Genomic DNA, 20,566 nt, shown 5'->3' on the forward strand with positions numbered 1-20,566 from the left:
TCTTAAAATAAGAAAATGAAAATCAATACCTTCTATTGGCTCCATGCTTGCTTCAAACTGCAGTAAAATCTCTTCCCAACTGGACAATGAAGATCTTGATTATGCTCACTGTCTTTCTTTTCTCTGTCTTATTAATCTTTTAACCTACTGGTTTTTATTCTCTGGAAATTCCATTAAAATAAGGTTACCATTAGCCTTGTTGAAATGACCTTTATTTTTTCTATTTGTAATTATCCAACAGCAGTTGATGATCCTTGCTGAACAATTTCATCTATCTGAATAATGAATAAAGCATAAAGTTAGATGTTAATAATAATCTAAAAACAGTTGTTTTAGTCTTAACAGATCTATTTTAGTTAAATGTTTTATGAAATAAGTTATATGTATTCCCAAAATAGAAAAGTCTTATTCTAGCATGATGGTACAAGTCTTTTAACTTTTTTCCATTTCATTTTAAGCTATTTCACCACTTAATGTATGGAAAAAAATTGACTCTGAATTTCATCTTCAATACTATAATTTTGATGTAAACTTGTTATTCATATGCTAAAAGAATGTTATCATAATATAACTAATACAGATTTTCCTTATTAATAATTCATAAAAATATTTGAAGTATAAGCTGAGTTCCAGGTAGCAGCACAGTGGCAGAGTTCAGTATATTTGTGTTATTTGCATAAATGTGATTTTATATGTAGTATTTGAGTATGCTCTGTATACATGTGACTATACATACTCAGGTATGAAAGCAAAATTGTTAAGTATTCAAAGATTCTAAATTATATTTTCCAAAAGTGGAAGCAGTATTACCATAATTTCCACATCTACCGTATTACTTTGTCCCTCCATCCAGTAAAAGGTGGGATCATGTCACTTTCCCTTGAAACTGTGTGGATTTTGGTCTCCTGAGACAGATAGAGTATGATGCAATCAATGCCGTAACTCCTGGATTAAGTTAGAAAAAGTCATGGAGCCTGTACTTGGTGATATTGAAAAGCTTTCTTCCCAGAGGTCCTCTTTCAACATGCTCTTATGCTGTTACAAGCCCAAACCATGCTGACAGACAACAACTGGATACTTGGATAAAAACTTGAGTTGCACCAGCCTTCAGATTGTCCCAGTCCAGGTGTTCCATTTCCCAGTCGGACATCTGAGATGTCATGGGACAGAGAAGTGTCATCTACTGTGGACTTCCTGAGTTCCGGAGCCCTGCAATCTCCAAGAATATCAAATTAGTATTTTATGCAGCAAAATTTGGGGTTGCTTACTACACAGGAAAGCTAATTAGAAGAGCAAGTAGATTAAATAGGACCTAATTTTCACTATTGTAAATTACTGTAGTACTTTCATCTGGAAGCACACTACCACACTATTGTAATGCGACATGTATATTTGTTTATTTACATATCTATTTTTGGTAGATATGAAGGATTACACTGAGCTATGCAATTTTACTTTGAGTAGTACGTATCATTTTGTTTTATCTTAATTTGTCTGGTATCACCCTGTATTTATGAAGACTAAACCTTTGACCTTAACTTTTTTAAAATCATGCATAAAGTATTTAGGTAATAAATTATGCTTAGTTTTCACTTCAAACAGCCATGCTCAGGAGATTCAGAGCCTCTAATTGAAAATTTCTGAACACAAGAACTGTAACTGACAGTAACAAAAATAAGTCAGAGTGAAGAAACAAACAACAATAACAAAAAAACTCTGAAATTCCTTTTAAAAAAGTTAAAGTTCATTATGATCCTGAAGTTTACTTGGGATTTGGAACAACTACATTTTTGAAGTTAGAACTGGTAGAATAGTTTTAAATTTCACACAAGAGAACATTGAAAGCAGCGTTCAGACTCCTTTTCTGTATTGATCATAATGAGATTAATGATCACTTCTGTTCTCTCTAATTTTCCAATTATAACTTCAATATATTCATTGCACTTGGTTATAATGTGCCAATTAAGCATTCATCATTCTCAAAATTTAAAATATTGTACTAAAACTTGAAGCAAATGGCACTTACATAAATCTCAAAATCCTGTTGGTCCTTTCATAATAATACCACCAAAAACATCCTCGATATATTGCAAATTACGCTACACAATGAACAACCATGCATGGCTTAGTCAAATGATCAAATGACGTCAAAAGACTTGGATAGAAATAATTGTTATCATTATAGTCTATGACTTCTTAGATTGGCAACAGAAACAAAAATATTATACATATTCTCACTCAAGGCAACAAAGTTGAAAAGAATGATTCGTAGGTTGAAAAATGAAATTGGCATTTAATGTAATGGAAAAACATTATTCAATATTTGGGAAAGAGTGATAAATGAGCATGTGTTTAATGAATGCAGGTTAGAATAAAAGGGTACCAAGAAAGCAGCAGTAGGATGTTTTGCCATGTGCATTATCTCTGGCCAAGAGCTGAAGGGTTGGCCTGTGGTCAGCAAGCACAGATTGCAAAGGATTTGTACCCACTTAAAGTCCTGGTACTATCAGTTTAACTCTAGGCGAACATATTACACTATAAAATTGTTGCAAAGCGAATCTTATTATCAACAGAACAACAATAAAAGTTTAAATCTCACTTCAGTAACACAGAAGCTTTATGATCAGGTATGTGTGGATTCACCACTTCTAGCTGCAGGGTTTTGTTTAACCTCTGGAAATGAGAATGATAATTTAAAAACAATATCAAAAGCACCTGTTAACAGACATTAAATATAATAACCACTACCATGAACATATATGGAAATATTGGGAATAAGATGGACGTTCGTAGCATCCACTGGCCTGTCTCTAGCTGTGAATGGGGAAGACGATCTAGCTATCAACCATACCCTAGTAACATATACAGAGTACCTTCTGATAACACATACCAAGACTGGTCAGACATATCGTGTCTTGTTTTAGAATAATTAAAGAAAATGAAGAAACGTAAGTTTCTGAGAAAGTACTGAAGACCAACAAAAAGACAATATCCCTGAAAATAAACTCTTAAAGAGAACAGAAGTTTTTAAGAGCTGTTTGGTATTTTAAAACAACATATGCTACTCTGCAAAATCAAAAGATGTGAAAGTAGACAAAAAAATTAGAAATGGAATTTAAAACATAATTGTAAACTAAGAAAGGGGAATAATATTCTTGTTACATTGTATATTTTTGAAATTTGTGCCCATCTTTTGCTTTGCTTTATGCTTTCTGGGCAAACTTCTGCCTGCTGTGCACTACACCAATATAACTGACAAGGGCTAGATAAAAATGCCAACACCAGCTTGGCTGGTGTCACATCTAACACATGATCACTAATGTCACATGGGCCCGCAATACTACCTGGCAATCATACTACACATCCTTTCTCTGATTACTTTCCTACTCTCCTATGTGACAATTTCATACCTTATACTCTCTCTTCAATCACATTTTTCTTTTGTCATACTATCAAAGGGCAACCATTCTTCTTTCATTAATAAAAAGAGAACTTTCACAAATACTCACTAACAATGATTCTGATTGTATTAGTCTGTTCTCTCACTGCCAGTAAAGACATACCCAACACTGGGTAATTACAAAGGAAAGATATTAAATGGATTCACAGTTCTACGTGACTGGGAGGCCTTACAATCATGGTGGAAGGCAAGGAGGAGCAAGTCACATCTCACATGGCGGCAGGCAAAACAGAGCTTCTGCAGTGGAATTCCCCCTTATGAAACCATCAGATGTCATGTGACATATTCACCACTATGACAGCAGTATGGGGGAAACTGCATTGATAATTCAATTATCTCCACCTGGCCCCACCCTTGACATGTGGGGATTGTTACAATTCAAGGTGACATTTGGGTGAGGACACAGCCAAGCCATATATCACCCATCAACCAGCATCTGCACCCACACACTGGCAAATATGAACTTTGCAGCTACTTCGAAATACTCTAATGCAGGTATCTCCACTGCTGCATTTGTCCTTATTCCCTGTTATCTATTCCAGGGCAAAACTTAACTAACTCTCTCCCCTTCCTTTCTTACATCAACAACATTTCTTTTTCTACTGGATTACCCACGTTATTCCACAAAAGTCACGTTCTATCTTCCATCTTAAATAATCCTCTCTTTACCCCCTCACCAACTATTGTCCTTTTGCTTTGTTTCCCACTGTAACAAAATTTCTCCAAATAGTTTTCTGCACTTGCTTCATTGGATTCATACGTTCCTATTGACTTTTAAACCCCCTCCGTAAAGGCCTTGCCCTAATGCTGTGTCAGGACTGCTCTCCAAGTTCAGGATAACCTTCAGACCATGAAATGAAATCTGAGGATCAATTCTCAATCCTTACACTATTTGGCAGCTTTTGACATAGATGATCACTCCCTCATCCTTAATACTCTTTTTTCACTTGGCCTTTGATATGGTTTGGCTCTGTGGCCTGACCAAAATATGATCTTGAATTGCAATCCAGACTGTAGTTCCCAGGTGTTGAAAGAGGGACCTGATGGGAGGTAATTGGATCATGGGAGTGGTTTCCCCCATGCTGTTCTTGTGATGGTGAGTGAGTTCTCATGACAACAGATGGTTTTATAAGCGTTTGGAAGTTCCTACTTCTGTTTTTTCCTGCTACCTTGTGAAGAAAGTGCCTGCTTCCCTTTCTACCATGATTGTAAGTTTCCTGAGGCCTTCCCAGCCATGTGGAACTGCAAATAAATTAAACTTTCCTTTATAAATCATCCTGTCGCAGGCAGTTCTTTGTAGCAGTGTGAGAACAGACTAATACAGCCTTGAAGACAATATACTCTTGGTTACCTTGTTAAATTTATGTTGATGGTTTCTCCTTTTTTTTTTCAGTGTTTAATTTTGGAGTAACTCAAGGCTTAGTCTTTGGTTCTCTTTGCTTCTCTCTCTATAGCTCCTCCCTTGGTTTTCTCATTTTCATAACTTTAAATGCCATCTATGTATGTGCTGATGATGTCCAACCTGTATCACTAAGTCACACCCCTTCCTCAAACTCCTAGAATTATATCAGTGATGCCCTGCTCAATAGCTCCCTGAAAACATCTAATACACATCTTTACCCTCAGTGTATCAAAACAGCACTAGGTCCTTCCTCGTAACTGCCTTCCTTTCTCTATTTCTCCCTCTTTCCATTTTCTTGGGTGAAATTCATGGTATTTGTCATTGACCCACCTCTTTCTCTAGTGTGACACATCTCACCTGTCGGGAAACATTGTTAGGTAGCTCTACCTTTGAAATATGTCCTTGATTTGACCACCTCTTAGCATCTTCCCTGCCATCATTTAGGTGCAAGCCACTAACATTTTATACATAAATTACAGAAATACTTTATATAACACCTAATGGCCTTTTTGTTCCCAAACTTGCCGCTCCTAGAATCTCTTTTCAACTCAGCTGCAAGAATGATGCTCTAAAGACATACATGACATCCTGAAAAATCCTCCATTATCTGCATTTTGCGCAGATTGAAAGCGAAATTCCTTGCTATAAGATCCCATTTCCTCTGCTTGTCTCTAGTATTTTCTAAACTAATTTCTTTTTACTCTTCAAAATCTATTATATATAATATGCATTATATATTGTACGTATAATATATATATTTCACTTTAAAATGAAGATAGAGTGATTCCAAATATTACAAAAAATTCTAATATGGTAGTTTCACTTTAAAACCTTGTTAAATAGTAGATTACCTTCATAGAATTGATATTCTAATATCTTTTTGAATATTCTATTAGAATATATATTAAATGATATATTAATAGGGAATTAAGCCCAATGTATACTTTTTTCTGGATTTATTATAGAGTAATAGTATAGTTTAACTTACTGAGATACATGGAAGTCTAGGATATTAAGATAAACATTATCAGATTATTTTGGTCAAAACTTTATGGGAGGATTTTATGAACTGGCTGTGATCCATTGTTCGGGAACCTTCCATTTATTTAATGGTTATCAGAGGATCCATATATAGCCAGAAAATGCCACTCAGTATAAAGTTAATTTTTATTTTTTGTTTATCATTTCACTCATCATTCTACAAAAGTTTGCTATTCAAATATTTATTTTACATGCTGTGCAAGATATAGATACAAACGTGAATGAAGTTCATCTTCAAAGACTGCTCAATCCTGCTGCACAGATGACAAATACTCAATCCTTAGCAGTTTCCAGCCTCTCTCATATTCTAATGGCCAGTTAATAGCCACATTTCTCACTGATCCTGAATGGAAAATCAGAATCCTACTCAGCAATACAAGAACTCACAACTAACTGATCACACAGGCTGCTCCAGGAGGAGCTTACTGGCAAGCCTTACCCCATACTTTAGAAGAGGCCTATGGCCTAAGGTGCCTTGTTACTATTAATTCACTGATCTAAGTTTAAAACAATAATTATAACACAAGTATTCTTTATATATTAAAGAATATTTGGTAGGTCCTGTGACTAGTAATCCTATTTTTTTTTTTTTTTTTGACCATCTATTGTAACTGTAATATTTCTGGAGCCTCATAGCTGTCATATTTTACTATCTTTTCAAAATAACAGCTCTTTTAGATGCTTGCTTTCTGAACTCAGTGATTGTTCAGCTCTTCATTATCTGCCTGCACTTGCCACCATTTAACTCTGGGAGGAAAACTCATATGCTACTTGATAACATGCATTAAATTCAATGCTTACCACTCACCACATGTATCAGGAGTTATGTCGAAGTCAGACTTTGCTGCTGCCTAGGCCTGGCCAAGGCTGATCAACACAGATAAGAAATCCCTCTGCAGAGTCCTGTCTTAACCCCTGCTTTGCCCCAAATTGCTGAACTGTCTTTATTATTAGAAGTGTTTGCAATATGCAATAGAAAGTTACTTGGCACAATAGGACACCCACCCAGATGACCATTAAATAGGGTAAGCCTGCTGCTATGTGCTTGTGGTTGCTCTTGCCAAATGAGAACTGGAGTGGGGACTGCTGTGTGCCCCACTCTTGTTGCCCTGCCTGACTTGAGGACCTGTGAGTAATCAAAACTGTTAAACTTGCACATTGTGGTTGTGTTATTGAAGCTGTGCCTCCTGAAGCCACCCATGCAGCTGGAGCCCCTGCTGTGCTCTTCTGTCTGGGCCTCCGGTAGCTGCTGGGACAGTGGCTATCACCTAAGGTTATAGAGAAACTTGAAGAGTTGCACTCCAACCACCACCCACTAACCGACTTTTCTTTTGCCAGGAGGTTGCTGAATAAAACTTTCAGCCTTTTATTATGTTTGCTTAATAAAATTCAAAATCTCTGTAATTATTTATTATTCCCTTATTTCATATCTGTATGGCTAAAAATGCCACTTTGTCATTTCTGGTATGTTATTACCTGTGGGCTCAAAACTGTGACTTCGTTGTTTGGTGTTTTTTTTTTTTTTTTTTGAAAGTTTAAAATTATTTTACTTTATGAAATGTGTATGAGATCACACAAGTGAAAATGTCAGGATCACTCATGAGCTTATTGATTTTTATTACTCTCAGTAGCAATATACTGTAGATTTATTCCAACTCAACCGCAGAAATAAATTATTATACATATTATGGCATCCTGCTTTGAACAATGAAAGAAAATATAGGAACATTATCATAAACAGTTTCATCTGAACCAAACATGAATCATTCACCTTTCTTATTTATCTGACCATTGAAAATTATTCCATATTTAGTTAAATATATCCATATCAAAAAGAAATCCAAACAAAACTCTGTCCACACTATGTTGAATATGTTTTATTTCAAAGCTTTGTTTTTATTTTGAATTTATGCTGGAAATTGATGACTTATGCTCCTTTTTCCTGGGTAGTAATAAATATGCCCAATAAAGGGAGTGTGCATAATCATTTGGTCCACAATAACTGGGCTGACATCGGTAGCCCCAAAAGAACATGATGTGAGCCATCTGGTCTACTTGAGAGAAAGAATATATGTGTGTGCACAGATATGCACATGCACACAGGCCTTATCACAGAAGGACGCAATGCCAGGCAGTGGGTGTACAGCACACAAACAATGGTCAATTCTTCCTATCATAAGAAACCAAAAGGGTTCATGGAGAAGGAAACTCTTGAGACCTGGAAATTTGGTAGCTGCTGAATGGAAAAAGAATTCCTGTAAGAGAGGACATTTTTCACAAAGACCTGAAGCACTACACTCTCAAGTGTGTTTAGAAAAAAAAAGAAGAGTTTGTTATGACTCATGCCTGTGGGTGGGTCATAGAAGCAAGGTTGATCTCAACAAGCAGTAAGACTGGAGAAGTGGGGCCTGCTGTGTAATGTCAGGGAGCTATCAGTCAGAGAGCTTCTCCAGGGCTCTGAGTAGGGGAAATCATGATTGTATTTATGTCCTACAAGGATTGCTTGAGGAAAAAAAAGATAGAGGATTGATTACATGCAATACTGCAGCCAGAGAACTGCAGGTGGAGACTCCTGCAATAACCCAGAGAAAATTCGTGAACATGCTGTTTCCACAGGAATAGAATAGTGGTGATAAAAGTGAGCTTTATTAAATAATAGAATAATCATTAGAGTTATTGTGGGGATAGAAACACTAGAGTTGTGGAGGAATGCTAAGACTTTGGTTCCCAAAATAGAAATATTCATGAGATAAAGTCAGTATATAAAGAAGAGTGGAAATAGTGGGAAATAGTGAGATCAAATGACTAGAGGTCAAGTGGGCAGGTGGTCTCCAAGACTGTTCCCAGGCTCACTTATTTGCTAGGAAGACTTCACACAGAGTTAGTTGCGTTCATGGCCAAGACATAGTACAGCAAAAAGGAAATAAAACAAAATCAGCAAAGGGAAAGGCCCAGGATCCTAACCCTGGAGGAATCAGGCTCAAGCTTCCAAGAGTCCTTATTCAGTGAAGCTGCACAGGATGCACCTAATTTCTCCAGCAAAGAGTTGAGCAATGTGTGAGATGTGTTGTCCATCAGTGAAGCTCTGTAGAAACTCAGGGCTTTGGATTTCTACTATAGGCTGGTAGGCATTTTCTGCTTAACACGTACAAAACTCCAGACTCCCAGACAGAAAAGAGTTGCTAGGCATTGAGCATATTATTTTCACCCACACTCCAGGCACAATGATCTACTCTTTTCATTTAAGGGAAGTTTTATATCAGTGTAGGAAATTGTTTATAGCCACGTTCCCAGATGCCAGCCAAAACCAAGCTTGTGAACAGGCCTTTGTAAGAATACAGTCTTACTGAACTCAAGGTGAGGATGACAAATCTGAGTGTGAATATCCAACACTGGAGACACAACTTTGGTTGGTGAGTGAAATGAATGAGCATAGAATGTAAGACTAGCCAGAACATGGTGAGAAAGCTGCAGGAATGCATGCTGGTTTGAATAAAGGCAATGTTCTCATTTGTTTACATTTTGTTTTTAATATGCTTCAAGTATACCAAGGATTGTTTTGATGTTCTTATTTTAATTACGTGACTGATGACAATTATCTAAGAAATGGATTCATGTTTTGAAATATCTAGAAAGAAATTTTGAGCTTTAGGCAAAGTTACAGGCTATGAAAAGAAATAAAATCAGTTGTACACTAGTGAATTATATTTATTCAGTTTGTTCCTAGGTATAAGGAGATATATTGAGTTATTTTACACCAGTGAATTATATTTATTCAGTTTGTTCCTAGGTATAAGGAGATATATTGAGTGCATTAGTATCCACAGATTAAAATGGTATTTTGGTTTTGTATTCCATTTACTATTGAATTAGAATTATAAGACACATGTGAAATAAGTATCTATGGAATGAAATCAATACTTTATGCTTCCTTAAGAACTTCAAAGGCCTTATGAAGAATTAAATCCAGGAGAGTCGGATCTACTTTGAGATTTCTTATGCAGAAAATGCCTCAGAAAGAATGAAGTTTGAGAACTGAGTTTATGAAAATTTTTCTTTGAAGCAAATAGGCAGAATATGCTGGAGAACTGGCAGAATTCAGCCCACATTCATGAAAGATTGTTTGCTTTTGATTCATCAGCAGATGCAGCTGATGTGAGCAATCACTAGGATCTTTTCTTTTCTATTATTACTATACTTTAAGTTCTAGGGTACATGTGCACAACGTGCAGGTTTGATACATAGGTATACATGTGCCGGTTAGAAGTGAACCTGGAAGATACAAGATGATGGGCTCTTTGCCCTTTATTATGGATAATTTGTCCAAATGAGTGACTGGGTTGACCAAGTGGCTATATTTTGTGCTGAGTATTCTTCCTACGAAATTCAGGACAAGATTCATGGGTGTGCCACCTGTGCAGCTGGACAAACCTTAGACCACAGAAGAGCCCCACACTTGGTTTGATGCTGTACTGTCGCAGTCTTGAAATTCTTAATAATTTTATCTTTGTGCTTATGTTTTGTAACTACAGTTTGGTGAGACAATGAAGAATATGATTGAGCCAAGGCGAATGGGCAAGGTGCCTGCCCGAAGTTCCGTACCATCACATTTGCATAGAGCCTTCTCAGTGGTCAGTGAGCACAGAATGCCAGTGCACCCATGATGCTGGTAGCTCAGCTAGATTCAAGGTGAATACAAGGTAAGCACGTTAGATCTATGGCTAGTAACCAGGGCAATGACAGCCTGAGAGGTGATGCTTTCCACTAGAACCACAGCTAGAATTTGCTTTGAACACAGAAAGATGACAGTGTTTTAAGGAACATTTGATCAAGGAAACTTGTCCCAACTTGTTTTTGACTCATGTTACTTTCCTTTGCTTGTTAATTATGTATGCTGAAAATGATGACGTAAAGGATGAGGGAAATAAAGATGGAACAATCGACAGTTTTATTCCCTTTTGGTCCTTCCTTACTCATGAGTAAGCCAGCAGCAGACAATGTTGATAAATGTACACTTATAAATAAGTAAAAACAAACAAAAGACAGGTACGTTTTGTCTTGGACAGTGTTTCCACAGTTCTGATAAGTACAAAATATACATGTTTATATTTATGAACCACAAAATATGAATTGGATAATATAGGTGACTCTGAAAATTAATTAAATGCATTTATTTAATTTATTCACGTGTAAAACTGGCATTGCATAATATGAAACCAAATGGTAAAATTCCTGCTAACAATTTTAAATTTTAATTTTTGTTACTTAAAATACATTAAATAACAAATAGAGAATCTGTCATAACAAATAGAGAAAGTTGCTGCAAAACAAAGGATAAATAAAACCATTTTCTATTTTAGTACTTATAGCTATGTATTTTTTTCCTTCTTTTTTAACCAGATACCTGAATTCATATTTTTTGCTTGGCCTACAAATTACATATCAAATCCTGGCAAATCCTTGCTATCGTTTATACCCTTTCTCTGGTATTCTGTGATATTCACATAGTAGGTGGACATCCTTTATAAGATCTATCCTGATTTAAAATTAGACCTAATTATACTATTGTACATTCTTTATGATAAACCATAATTTTCAAAGGCATTTAATATTTTTAATAATTAGAATCATACCTTGTAATTGACATAATATTCTTCATAGTATACTTCTTCTCCCACAAAGGCTGATTAATGGTGATTCCTAAAACTAGCCTTAGACACAAGAAAATAAACATTATCATTTATCTCCTTAAGTTAGACAAAGCAGTTGTGTCAATAATAATTATTTTTCTAGCCATGCCTCGGTTAGAACTGTGTCCTTGAAAATTCATAACCAGCTTATTCTCCAATCCTCCTTATCCCACCACAACACATATATGATAAGCAAAGTCAGAAGGGAAGGGCCAAGCAGCAGAATCAAGTCTTGCTCTAGTGCACTAGAGCCCTGGGGAAGTTCTGTGATGGAGGAAGTGGGTGTGCACTGTAAGAAGGATGACAGGAGGTACGAGGTCCCTGGGTAGTGCTTCCTATTTGTCCAGATAACATATTGAGGCCAATCTTCCTTTCAAAACTCTGTTTGTTAATGACCATTACAAGCAACTCAAAATGGGAGCACATGGTTGTCAAGTCTTGTTTCAAAAGGGGTCACAATATCACATCTGTCACTGGTCATACCCATCATTGCTAGGAAATATATACAAGTCATGGTAACATCTGACCATATGCCCAAGGATAGAAAACACAGAGGATATGTTAGGTCTGCCCATGTGCCAAATAGTGTACATTTAGTGTTAAAAAGAATTAATTCATTGAAAAGTAAAAGCAGACTGCTAAGAAAGAGTAGAGGTTATACATAAATATCTGAAAATGGCCCAGAAGAAATCCTACAACAGCACCACAAATGGAAGTCACAAGAGGGGAAAGTATTGAACAGCAACAGACGGTTTTGACATCCTGACACTGATAGCATGTAGGTTTACAGGTCATAACTGTAGCACACAGAGTACCTATATACACAGAGGATGTGGAAAGAACAGTTTTACTAAGAGGCCAGTTGACCCAACCAACATAAATATATATTAAATATGTGAGGAAAACAAAAAGTAGTTTGACGCTAGTATTTGTTTTCAAATATGTAATATATGGTAAAAGAAACAGAGAATTAAATATTTCTATTTTCATACATTGCGTATATGCAAAGTAATTGGCACGTTAGACTATGAATTGGTGGACATTTGTCCGTAACATCCCTGAGATGTGGGAGAAATGGACGCAAGAGTAGAATAAGGCAGTAAAAGGCTCTATCCTTTTAAAAAGAAGCAAGCCTCTAAGACGAAGCAGAGTAGACGTTAGAATCAATGCAATCATCATCCCAGAAAATCTAAAAAGAGTATCGTATTAAAGAGAAAAAAAAAAATAATTCTATAGAGACTTGAAATCTAAAATTTTAACAAGAATCGAAATGTAATAGTCTATTCAAGCACTTAGGAGTTGATATAAAAAGAGAAAAGAAAAAATATAATAGTCTAACTACAAAATGGATAGAATATCAGTAAGCCAGAAAATGGAAGTGAGAAATTTTCTCCGAATGCGTAGTAAAGATAAACTAAAAGGATGTGAAAAAAAAAAAAAAAAAAAAAGTTGAGGCATAAAGAAAAAGACAGTTCTTCCAATATTTTTCTAACAAGAATGCTTGAAGAGAAGAAAGTAAGGAAAAGAAATACAATACCCAAACTAATAATAGTGAAGATTTTCCAGAACACATACACAAGTCTGAGTGTGCTTGTGCACACAGACACACACACACATACAAATACACACACAGCTGAAAGTTTACTGAGAAAACTATATCTACCTGTTTTGCAAGACTCACTTCAACTGTGTACTCACAGACACAATTCAAAAAATCACTGTACCCTCTAGGACAATTCCATGACATTCCCTCTGGCCTTTCACATCTCGTTGCTTTCCTCAAATGGGAAGTTTTTCACAATCTCAGCTGAAGAACTGACTTTGTATTTTCTAGAGACTACAGTTAGAATTACCAAAAAAAACATTTAAAATGTTAGAAGACAAAATGAATCAAGATGAGAAATGTTCCTAATAATTAGGCAATAAAAAAGCATCACCTTATCTGTTATTTATAATTATCTTTCCCACATATTATCATTAAAATCTCTGTTATTTCTCCCCAGCTTGGCAAACTAAGGTATCAAAACAAAAAATTTCATAGACAATGTAGGAGAACACAATAGGCCAGGCTCTACAAAATAAAAATAAAATACCAGGCACCATGGAGTCTCTGAAGACTTGAAATGGATGCGTGGATTATGTATTAGTTAATCTTCTTCAGAAAGAGCCTAGTAGGATAGATGGATGGATGGATGGATGGATGGATGGATGGATGGATGGATAGTTAGATAGATAGATAATTTATTAGGGGAATTGGCTCATGTGATTATGGAGACTGAGAAGTCCCATGACAGGCTGTCTGCAAGCAGGAGACCCTGAGATACCAGTAGCATCACTCAGTCCAGGCCTGAAGACTTGAGAAGCCAGAGGATCCTTGGTGTAAATCCTAGAGCTCAAAGGCCAGAGAGCCAAGAATTCTGATGTCTGAAGGAGAAGAGATACCAATTTGCATTTCTGTTTTAGTTCTCTTCGGGTCCCCAGATGATGTCTGACTACATTGAGGGTGGATCTTCCCCATTTAGTCTATTCAGATTCACACACCAATTTCCTCTGGAAACACCCTGAAGACACACACAAAAACAATGCATTACCAGTTCTCTAGGTATTCCTTAGTGAAATCAAGTTGACACCTAAAATTATCCATCAAAAGTCCACTCCTTTGTCAACTTGGCACCCATACAAAGCTCTTTTAACCACACTTAATCTTCAAACAAAGATAATAACAAGGTAAAAGTTCTACCTAACATGATGCAACTTTCCTCCCTATGACTGAAAACTGACTAGTTGCTTCCCCAGAAGAGGAGATACAGTTCTTAGGTGATATCCTATAACTTAAATAATATAATGTAAAATTAGCATTACTTAAATAGTGATAGAAATTCAATAAACCTTATGTTACATAATAAAGAAATAAAAGCAGAACTGAAAACAAGGAGATTTGCTTAATATATGCACACACACGCACAAACATTTTTAATGAAATAGGGAGAAAATACTTAGGACAATTATAGTTACTCATTTCCGTATCTGGTCACATAGTCATAGCTGGTCATTATAACTATGTTGTTCTTCCACTACCCATTCTGTATCCTTTTACCTTCAACAAGCATCTCAAAAGGCCATGGTTCTCTATTTGGCAGGGTGACCCAACCTTCACTCCTAAAAGGTCTAGGCTATTTATATTCTTGTTTGGATTGGGTGGTTGTAATTTCCCATTGACCTTAATCACAGAGCATGGCAATACTAAGAGACACCCTAAGGGATTTCCTGTATTTAAGACATTCTTTTTCTTATCTCCACTGTGGAGTAGTAGTCCAATTTCCCCAAGGTAGTCCTGACCAATCACTGCAAATATTTTACTAATAAGTTCAGAGTCGTTGCTACTTCACACTCACTAGGTCCAGTAAATGTAATGTCATCACCCTATGCAATGGACCAATGCGATGTATTTTGGAAGAAAAAGATGCTCAAGATCCCTTGATCTTGAACTACGTTGTGACATAGAGCTAGAGAGTTGATATATTTCTGAGGTAGGATGGTGGAGGGATATGGCTGGCCTTGCCAGCTGAAAGTGAACTGCTTCCAGTGGACCTTAAGGACAGTTACTAAAAAAATGCTAGCAAATTACCAGGTTAATTTGCTTAAGCAATAAAATGACATCTGGTACAGAAACTATAATTGGAGTCACTACTTGGTTAAGCTTACAATAAACCACTGTTGTTCTCTAAGATCCATCTGTCTTCTGCACAGGCCAGTAGGTGAGTTCAGTGGGACTGTTGTGAGAATCATCATCCCTATGTCTTTCAAGTCTTTAATGATGGCACCATTCTGTGCAATATTTCCAGGAAAACGCTGTGTTGTTTTGCATTTGCTATTTTCTTAGGTAGAGGCAGTGCTAATGGCTTCCTTTTGGCCTTTCCTACCATAATAGTCCCCACTCCACAGGTCAGGGAACAGGGAACACTGCCAGCTGCCAGTGTCTATTGTGAGTATGCATCTGGAACTGGGGAAATAACCACAGTTTGGTTTTGGGAACCTACTAGACCTATTGTGAGCCAGATCTGAGCTGAAACTCCGTGGATCTCCTGACCACCATAAACTCCTGCTGTAACTGGAGGGTCACAGTGACATGTCAGTTCCCCTGGACTCAATATCAGTTCAGAGTCAGTGTCCAGGTGTCCCCAAAATGTCTGATTATTTTCTTTTACCCAATGCACAGTTACTCTGACAAAAGGCTGTAAGTCTCTTTGGGGAAGTATGGGAGAAAGTTGAACAGTACAAATTTTTGGCAGTATATCAGCATCCTTCCTGGAGAGGACCCAGTCACCCCTTCATTCAAGGGATCTGTAAAGTTGCTTAAGTCTAGGAATGGACTGAGGGCCCATGTTTTCCTCTTTTTTGATTCATGTTAGATGATGTAAGAACTTAGTAGTCTTCCTGTCTGTTTCACTTCTAGGAGCAAAATGATTAACTAGCTAATGCCATGGATCCACATGGCTATTCTGATTGTTGCTTTGTCCACTTTGCCTTTAATTGTGAGTGCTGCTACTTGAAACCTGCCTCCCCAGATCCAATTATTCCCATTTCGTTTAAGTTTTCCAATTGAGTGACAGCAGTCTCCATTGTAGACTCTGGTCTATAGAGAAAACCAATCACAGATCTCTTCAGGGAGGCTGGGGCTCTCTTACAAATATATTTCTCAAAGTATTACTGGTGGAAGACATGTCTTCTGCACTCTCCCATTTGGGGTGAGTACGTTTAAAGCAATGAATTTACTCTAACATTCCAGTATCCCTAGGCTTTTGAATCTCTTCATCTACATAACCTAAGGGATATCAGACATCTTTAAATCACACACAGTGAGCCATCTTTTTTTTTTTTTTTTTTTGGTTGTTTGTTTGTTTGTTTGTTTTTTGAGATGGAGTCTCACTCTGTCACCAGGCTAGAGCACAGTGCCACAATCTCAGCAAACTGCAACCTCCGCCTCCTGGGTTCAAGTGATTCTCCTGCCTCAGCCTCCCAAGTAGCTGGGACTACAGGTGCCTGCCACCACGCTTGGCTAATTTTTTGTATTTTTAGTAGAGACAGGGTTTCACCATGTTGGCCAGGAAGATCTCGATTTCTTGACCTCATGATCCACCTGCCTTAGCCTCTTAAAGTGCAGGGATTACAGGCGTGAGCCACTGCGCCCGGCCAGGCCATCTTTTAATTTGTGTTTTAGCCAACAAACTAACCAACTAATTAGCACCTTTCCTAAATCCCTGAGCTTCCACATTAAATACAGAATCTCTGCTTAGTGGCTCAATATTAATAAATATGACCTGATCCAAATTTATGTTTCTTTCACCATTATCCCATACCTTTAGTATCTATTCTCACACATGTTCCCCAGATTTCCATTTGTGTAACTTAGAAAACTAATTTTTATTTGAAGTTTGGGGGTACATGTGCAGGTTTATTACATAGGTGAATTTGTGTCATGGAGGTTGGTTGTAAAGATTAGTTCATCACCCAGGTATTAAGCCTTGTACCCACCAGTTATTTTTCCTGATCCTCTCCCTCCTCCTACCTTCACCTGTTAATAGGCTCCAATGTCTGTCATTCCTCTTTATGTGTCTGTGCATTGTCATCATTTAGCTCCCACTTGTAAGTGAGAACGTGTGGTATTTGGGAAAACTCAGGTGGAGGATAGTGCACATCCTCAGGGGTCACACTTTGAACCTCACCTTCAAGGACCCACTGGGACTTGAGTCTAGTTACAGCTCTAGAAGCAGAGTGGGTGTTGAGGGTGGGTCCTGAGGAGAATTAGCACTGTTTTGCTTGACAACTGCTTCAAAATTGGCCATTACCATTTTCTCAGTCAATGAGGAGTTAATCTTTTCAAACAAGGTGAAGAAGCAGATGGGAGACCTCTTTCACTGGGAAACAAGACTCTTCAAAATTTGGGAGCTCAATGTTCCCAGCCTCGTCAGGGTCCTCCCACACATCCCAGTCCAACATACAGGATCCTCTTCTTCCCAGACAATACCCTCACTTCCACGGTATACACCTTGTGAGACTGAAAGTTCAAATTTTGTTGTAATTCAGTCAAACATATGATAGGGGATTGCATCTGACTTTCAGCAGTTTCAGCCCTGTGGTTACAGGAGAGAAGATTCTGACTCAGGTAACACTGAGAAGTTCTTAGGCTATTTATACAGAGCGGCAGCCAGGAAATCACATCCCTGAGCTCATCCTTTTCATTCATTACCTTGTCTAACATTAGATGCAACCAAACATCATCATTATATTCATTAGTTTTCTGCAAATATTTGGAAGTATCATACTGTCTTAGTTCATGTTTCTTGCCCTAAAGGAATATCTGCAGCTGTGTAATTTATAAAGAAAATAAATTTATTTGGCTTATGGCTCTGCAGCCAGTACAAGAAGCATGGTGCTAGCATCTGCTTCAGGAGAGGGCCTCAGCTTGCTACCACTCACTCCTAGCAGAAGGGGAAGTGGAGGTAGCCTGTGGAAAGGTCACATGATGATAGAGGAAACAAGAGAGAGGGGAGTTACCAGTCTCTTTTTAATAAGCAATTCTTGTGGGAATAAATAGAGCAAGAATGTTCCCCCAACCAGGGAGGAGGGGGGCATCAATCTGTTCTTAAGGGATCTCCCCTCATGACCCAAACACCTCCATTAGGCCTCACTTCCAACACTGGGGATCACATATTAACATGATATTAGGAAGGGATGAACAAGCAGACTATGGCATATATGGAGTCACTGTATTGGGATTCTCCAGAGGAACATAATCAATAGGATATACAGATATATAAAAAGGAGTTTATTAGGGAGAATTGGCTTACATGATTATAAGGTGAGGTCCCATAATAGGTCACCTGCAAGCTGGAGAAGGAGAGAAGCTGGTAACTTGACTAATTTCAAAAGCCTCAAAACTAGGGAAGCCTACAGTGAGGGCCTCAGTCAGAGGCTGAAGGCCCAAGAGCCTCTGGGAGTGCAAGCGTCAGAGTTCAAAACCCAAGGAACCTGGAGTCTGATATCCAAGGGCAACAGAAGAGGAAGCAGCATCTGGCATGGGAAGAGAGAGAGAAAGGATTTCCACAAGCTGCCTATACTGTCCTTCTGCCTGCTTCATTCTAGCTGGGCTGGCAGCCGATTGGATGGTGCCCACCCACATTGAGGGTGGGTCTTCTTCTTCCAGACCACTAACTTGAATGTCAATCTTCTCTGGCAACATCCTTACAGACACACCCAGAAAAAAATGCTTCATCATCCATCTATGCATCCCTCAATCCAATCAAGCTGACACCTAATATTAACCATCACAGTCACCAAGTACCCTGCCTACTGTAAGTGGTAAATTAGGAGTATCAAATCTATTTATTTGTGTATCTCTATAAACAGTTCATTCCACAGATTATCAGTGCTGTCTCTACAATTAGACACATAGTCTTAGGTATTTTTAGGTCTAATGAGATTAGAGAATTGAAACCCCAAGACCAATAAAGAAAACTCATTCTTAAATTTTTCTTCCTCTACGACCACTACTAGTACCAGAGTATTAGTCAAGATTGTCCAGAGAAACACAACCAATAGGATAAATATATATGGGGATTTTTTTAGAGGAATTGGTTCATACGTATATAGAGGCTGAGAAGTCCCATGAAAGACCATCTGTAAGTTGAGACCCGGAATACCAGTAGCATGGATCAATCCAAGTCTGAAGGCTAAGAACCCAGGGCACTCCTGGTATAAGTCCTGGAGTCCAAAAGCCAAAGGCTGGAGAGCCTGGAGTTTTGATATCCAAGGAGAAGAAGAATGTTTCGCACCTCCAGAAGAGAGAGGCTGGTTTCTCTCTCCTCTGTTTTAGTTCTATCTGCGACCCCAGCAGATCGGATGGTGTCCGCCCACACTGAGGGCAGGTTTACCACTTACACACTCAGACTCACACAGCAATCTCCCCTGGAAACACCTTCACAGAAACACCCTAAAATAATGCTCTGCCAATTCTCTAGGTATGCCTTAATCCAGTCAAGTTGACGGCCAAAATTAACTATCACAGATTTTATTCTTCCCTCACTCACAAACTGTGGTGTTCTGTAAGGGTCTTTTACATCAGCTAAAGAAACTGATTCTCAAGAAGAATCAGTAAACACACATAAGGAAGTGTAGAACTCTGCCGTCTCCTTGTTATATGGGAGCAGGCCATTGTGGACTGGGGGTGCTCCAGGTGACTAAATTGTCAAGCATAGACAGGCTGGATGCTGCCCAGCTAATGGGCCATCAGGTGGATGCCCCAATACACAGACATTGAAAGTACACCACAAAGAAGACCTCAAATTCCCTCGGCTGATTTAATACAGCAGCATCGTTGAAATAATGAAGGCATTCATTTGAGAGAGAATGAAATATTGCAAAATCTTTAAGAGGAATAATATTGCTTAAAAAAATGTAATCTAATAGTATTGAGTTATTTGAAATTACTGCTTTAGGACATATGATGGATAACGAATTAGATAAAGTTTCTCCAATTCTAACATAAATATTTCTTACACATTATTTCAACAGGGTCAGTCACTGGTTATTTAAAATTACTGTATTCTAAAGTATTACATCTATTTTTTTTCATGAAGCCATTTGTAAAGCTCCCTCAACTACATTGCCTTGAAAACAATCTTTCCCTGGATAATTTCTGGAAAAGATAAACAGAATATTTCTACTATCTCTTCCTTTTAATACTTGTTGGCACCCAAATCTCAATTCCTAATCACCAAAATTGTTTGATTTTATTTATAACTCATGTTTACTCTTTTGTCACATAAGATAAGAAAAAGCCTCCACTATTATAATACTGAAATCAATATTACAATATTACATTACATTGTAATATTATATTACAATGTTCTGAAACATTTTGATAACATTTCATTTTGAAGTAGTTTAAGACCTATACAGTTTGCAAAGATA

At 37.5% G+C, this 20,566-nt stretch overlaps 1 long non-coding RNA gene across 1 annotated transcript in view; it reads left to right on the forward strand.

The window, feature by feature from the left end:
* Window positions 1-3,862: 3,862 nt before the first annotated feature.
* The window catches only part of LOC108536956 (uncharacterized), a 46,245-nt gene continuing 29,541 nt past the window's right edge, over window positions 3,863-20,566 (forward strand). Inside the window, exons 1-2 of the long non-coding RNA XR_001887674.1 lie at window positions 3,863-3,955; window positions 10,436-10,603. This is a non-coding gene — a long non-coding RNA (uncharacterized LOC108536956). The remainder of the gene's footprint in view (window positions 3,956-10,435; window positions 10,604-20,566) is intronic.

The sequence above is a fragment of the Rhinopithecus bieti genome, unplaced genomic scaffold (assembly GCF_001698545.2).
Source record: "Rhinopithecus bieti isolate Rb0 unplaced genomic scaffold, ASM169854v2 scaffold_13112, whole genome shotgun sequence".
NCBI classification, from domain to species: Eukaryota; Metazoa; Chordata; class Mammalia; order Primates; family Cercopithecidae; genus Rhinopithecus; species Rhinopithecus bieti.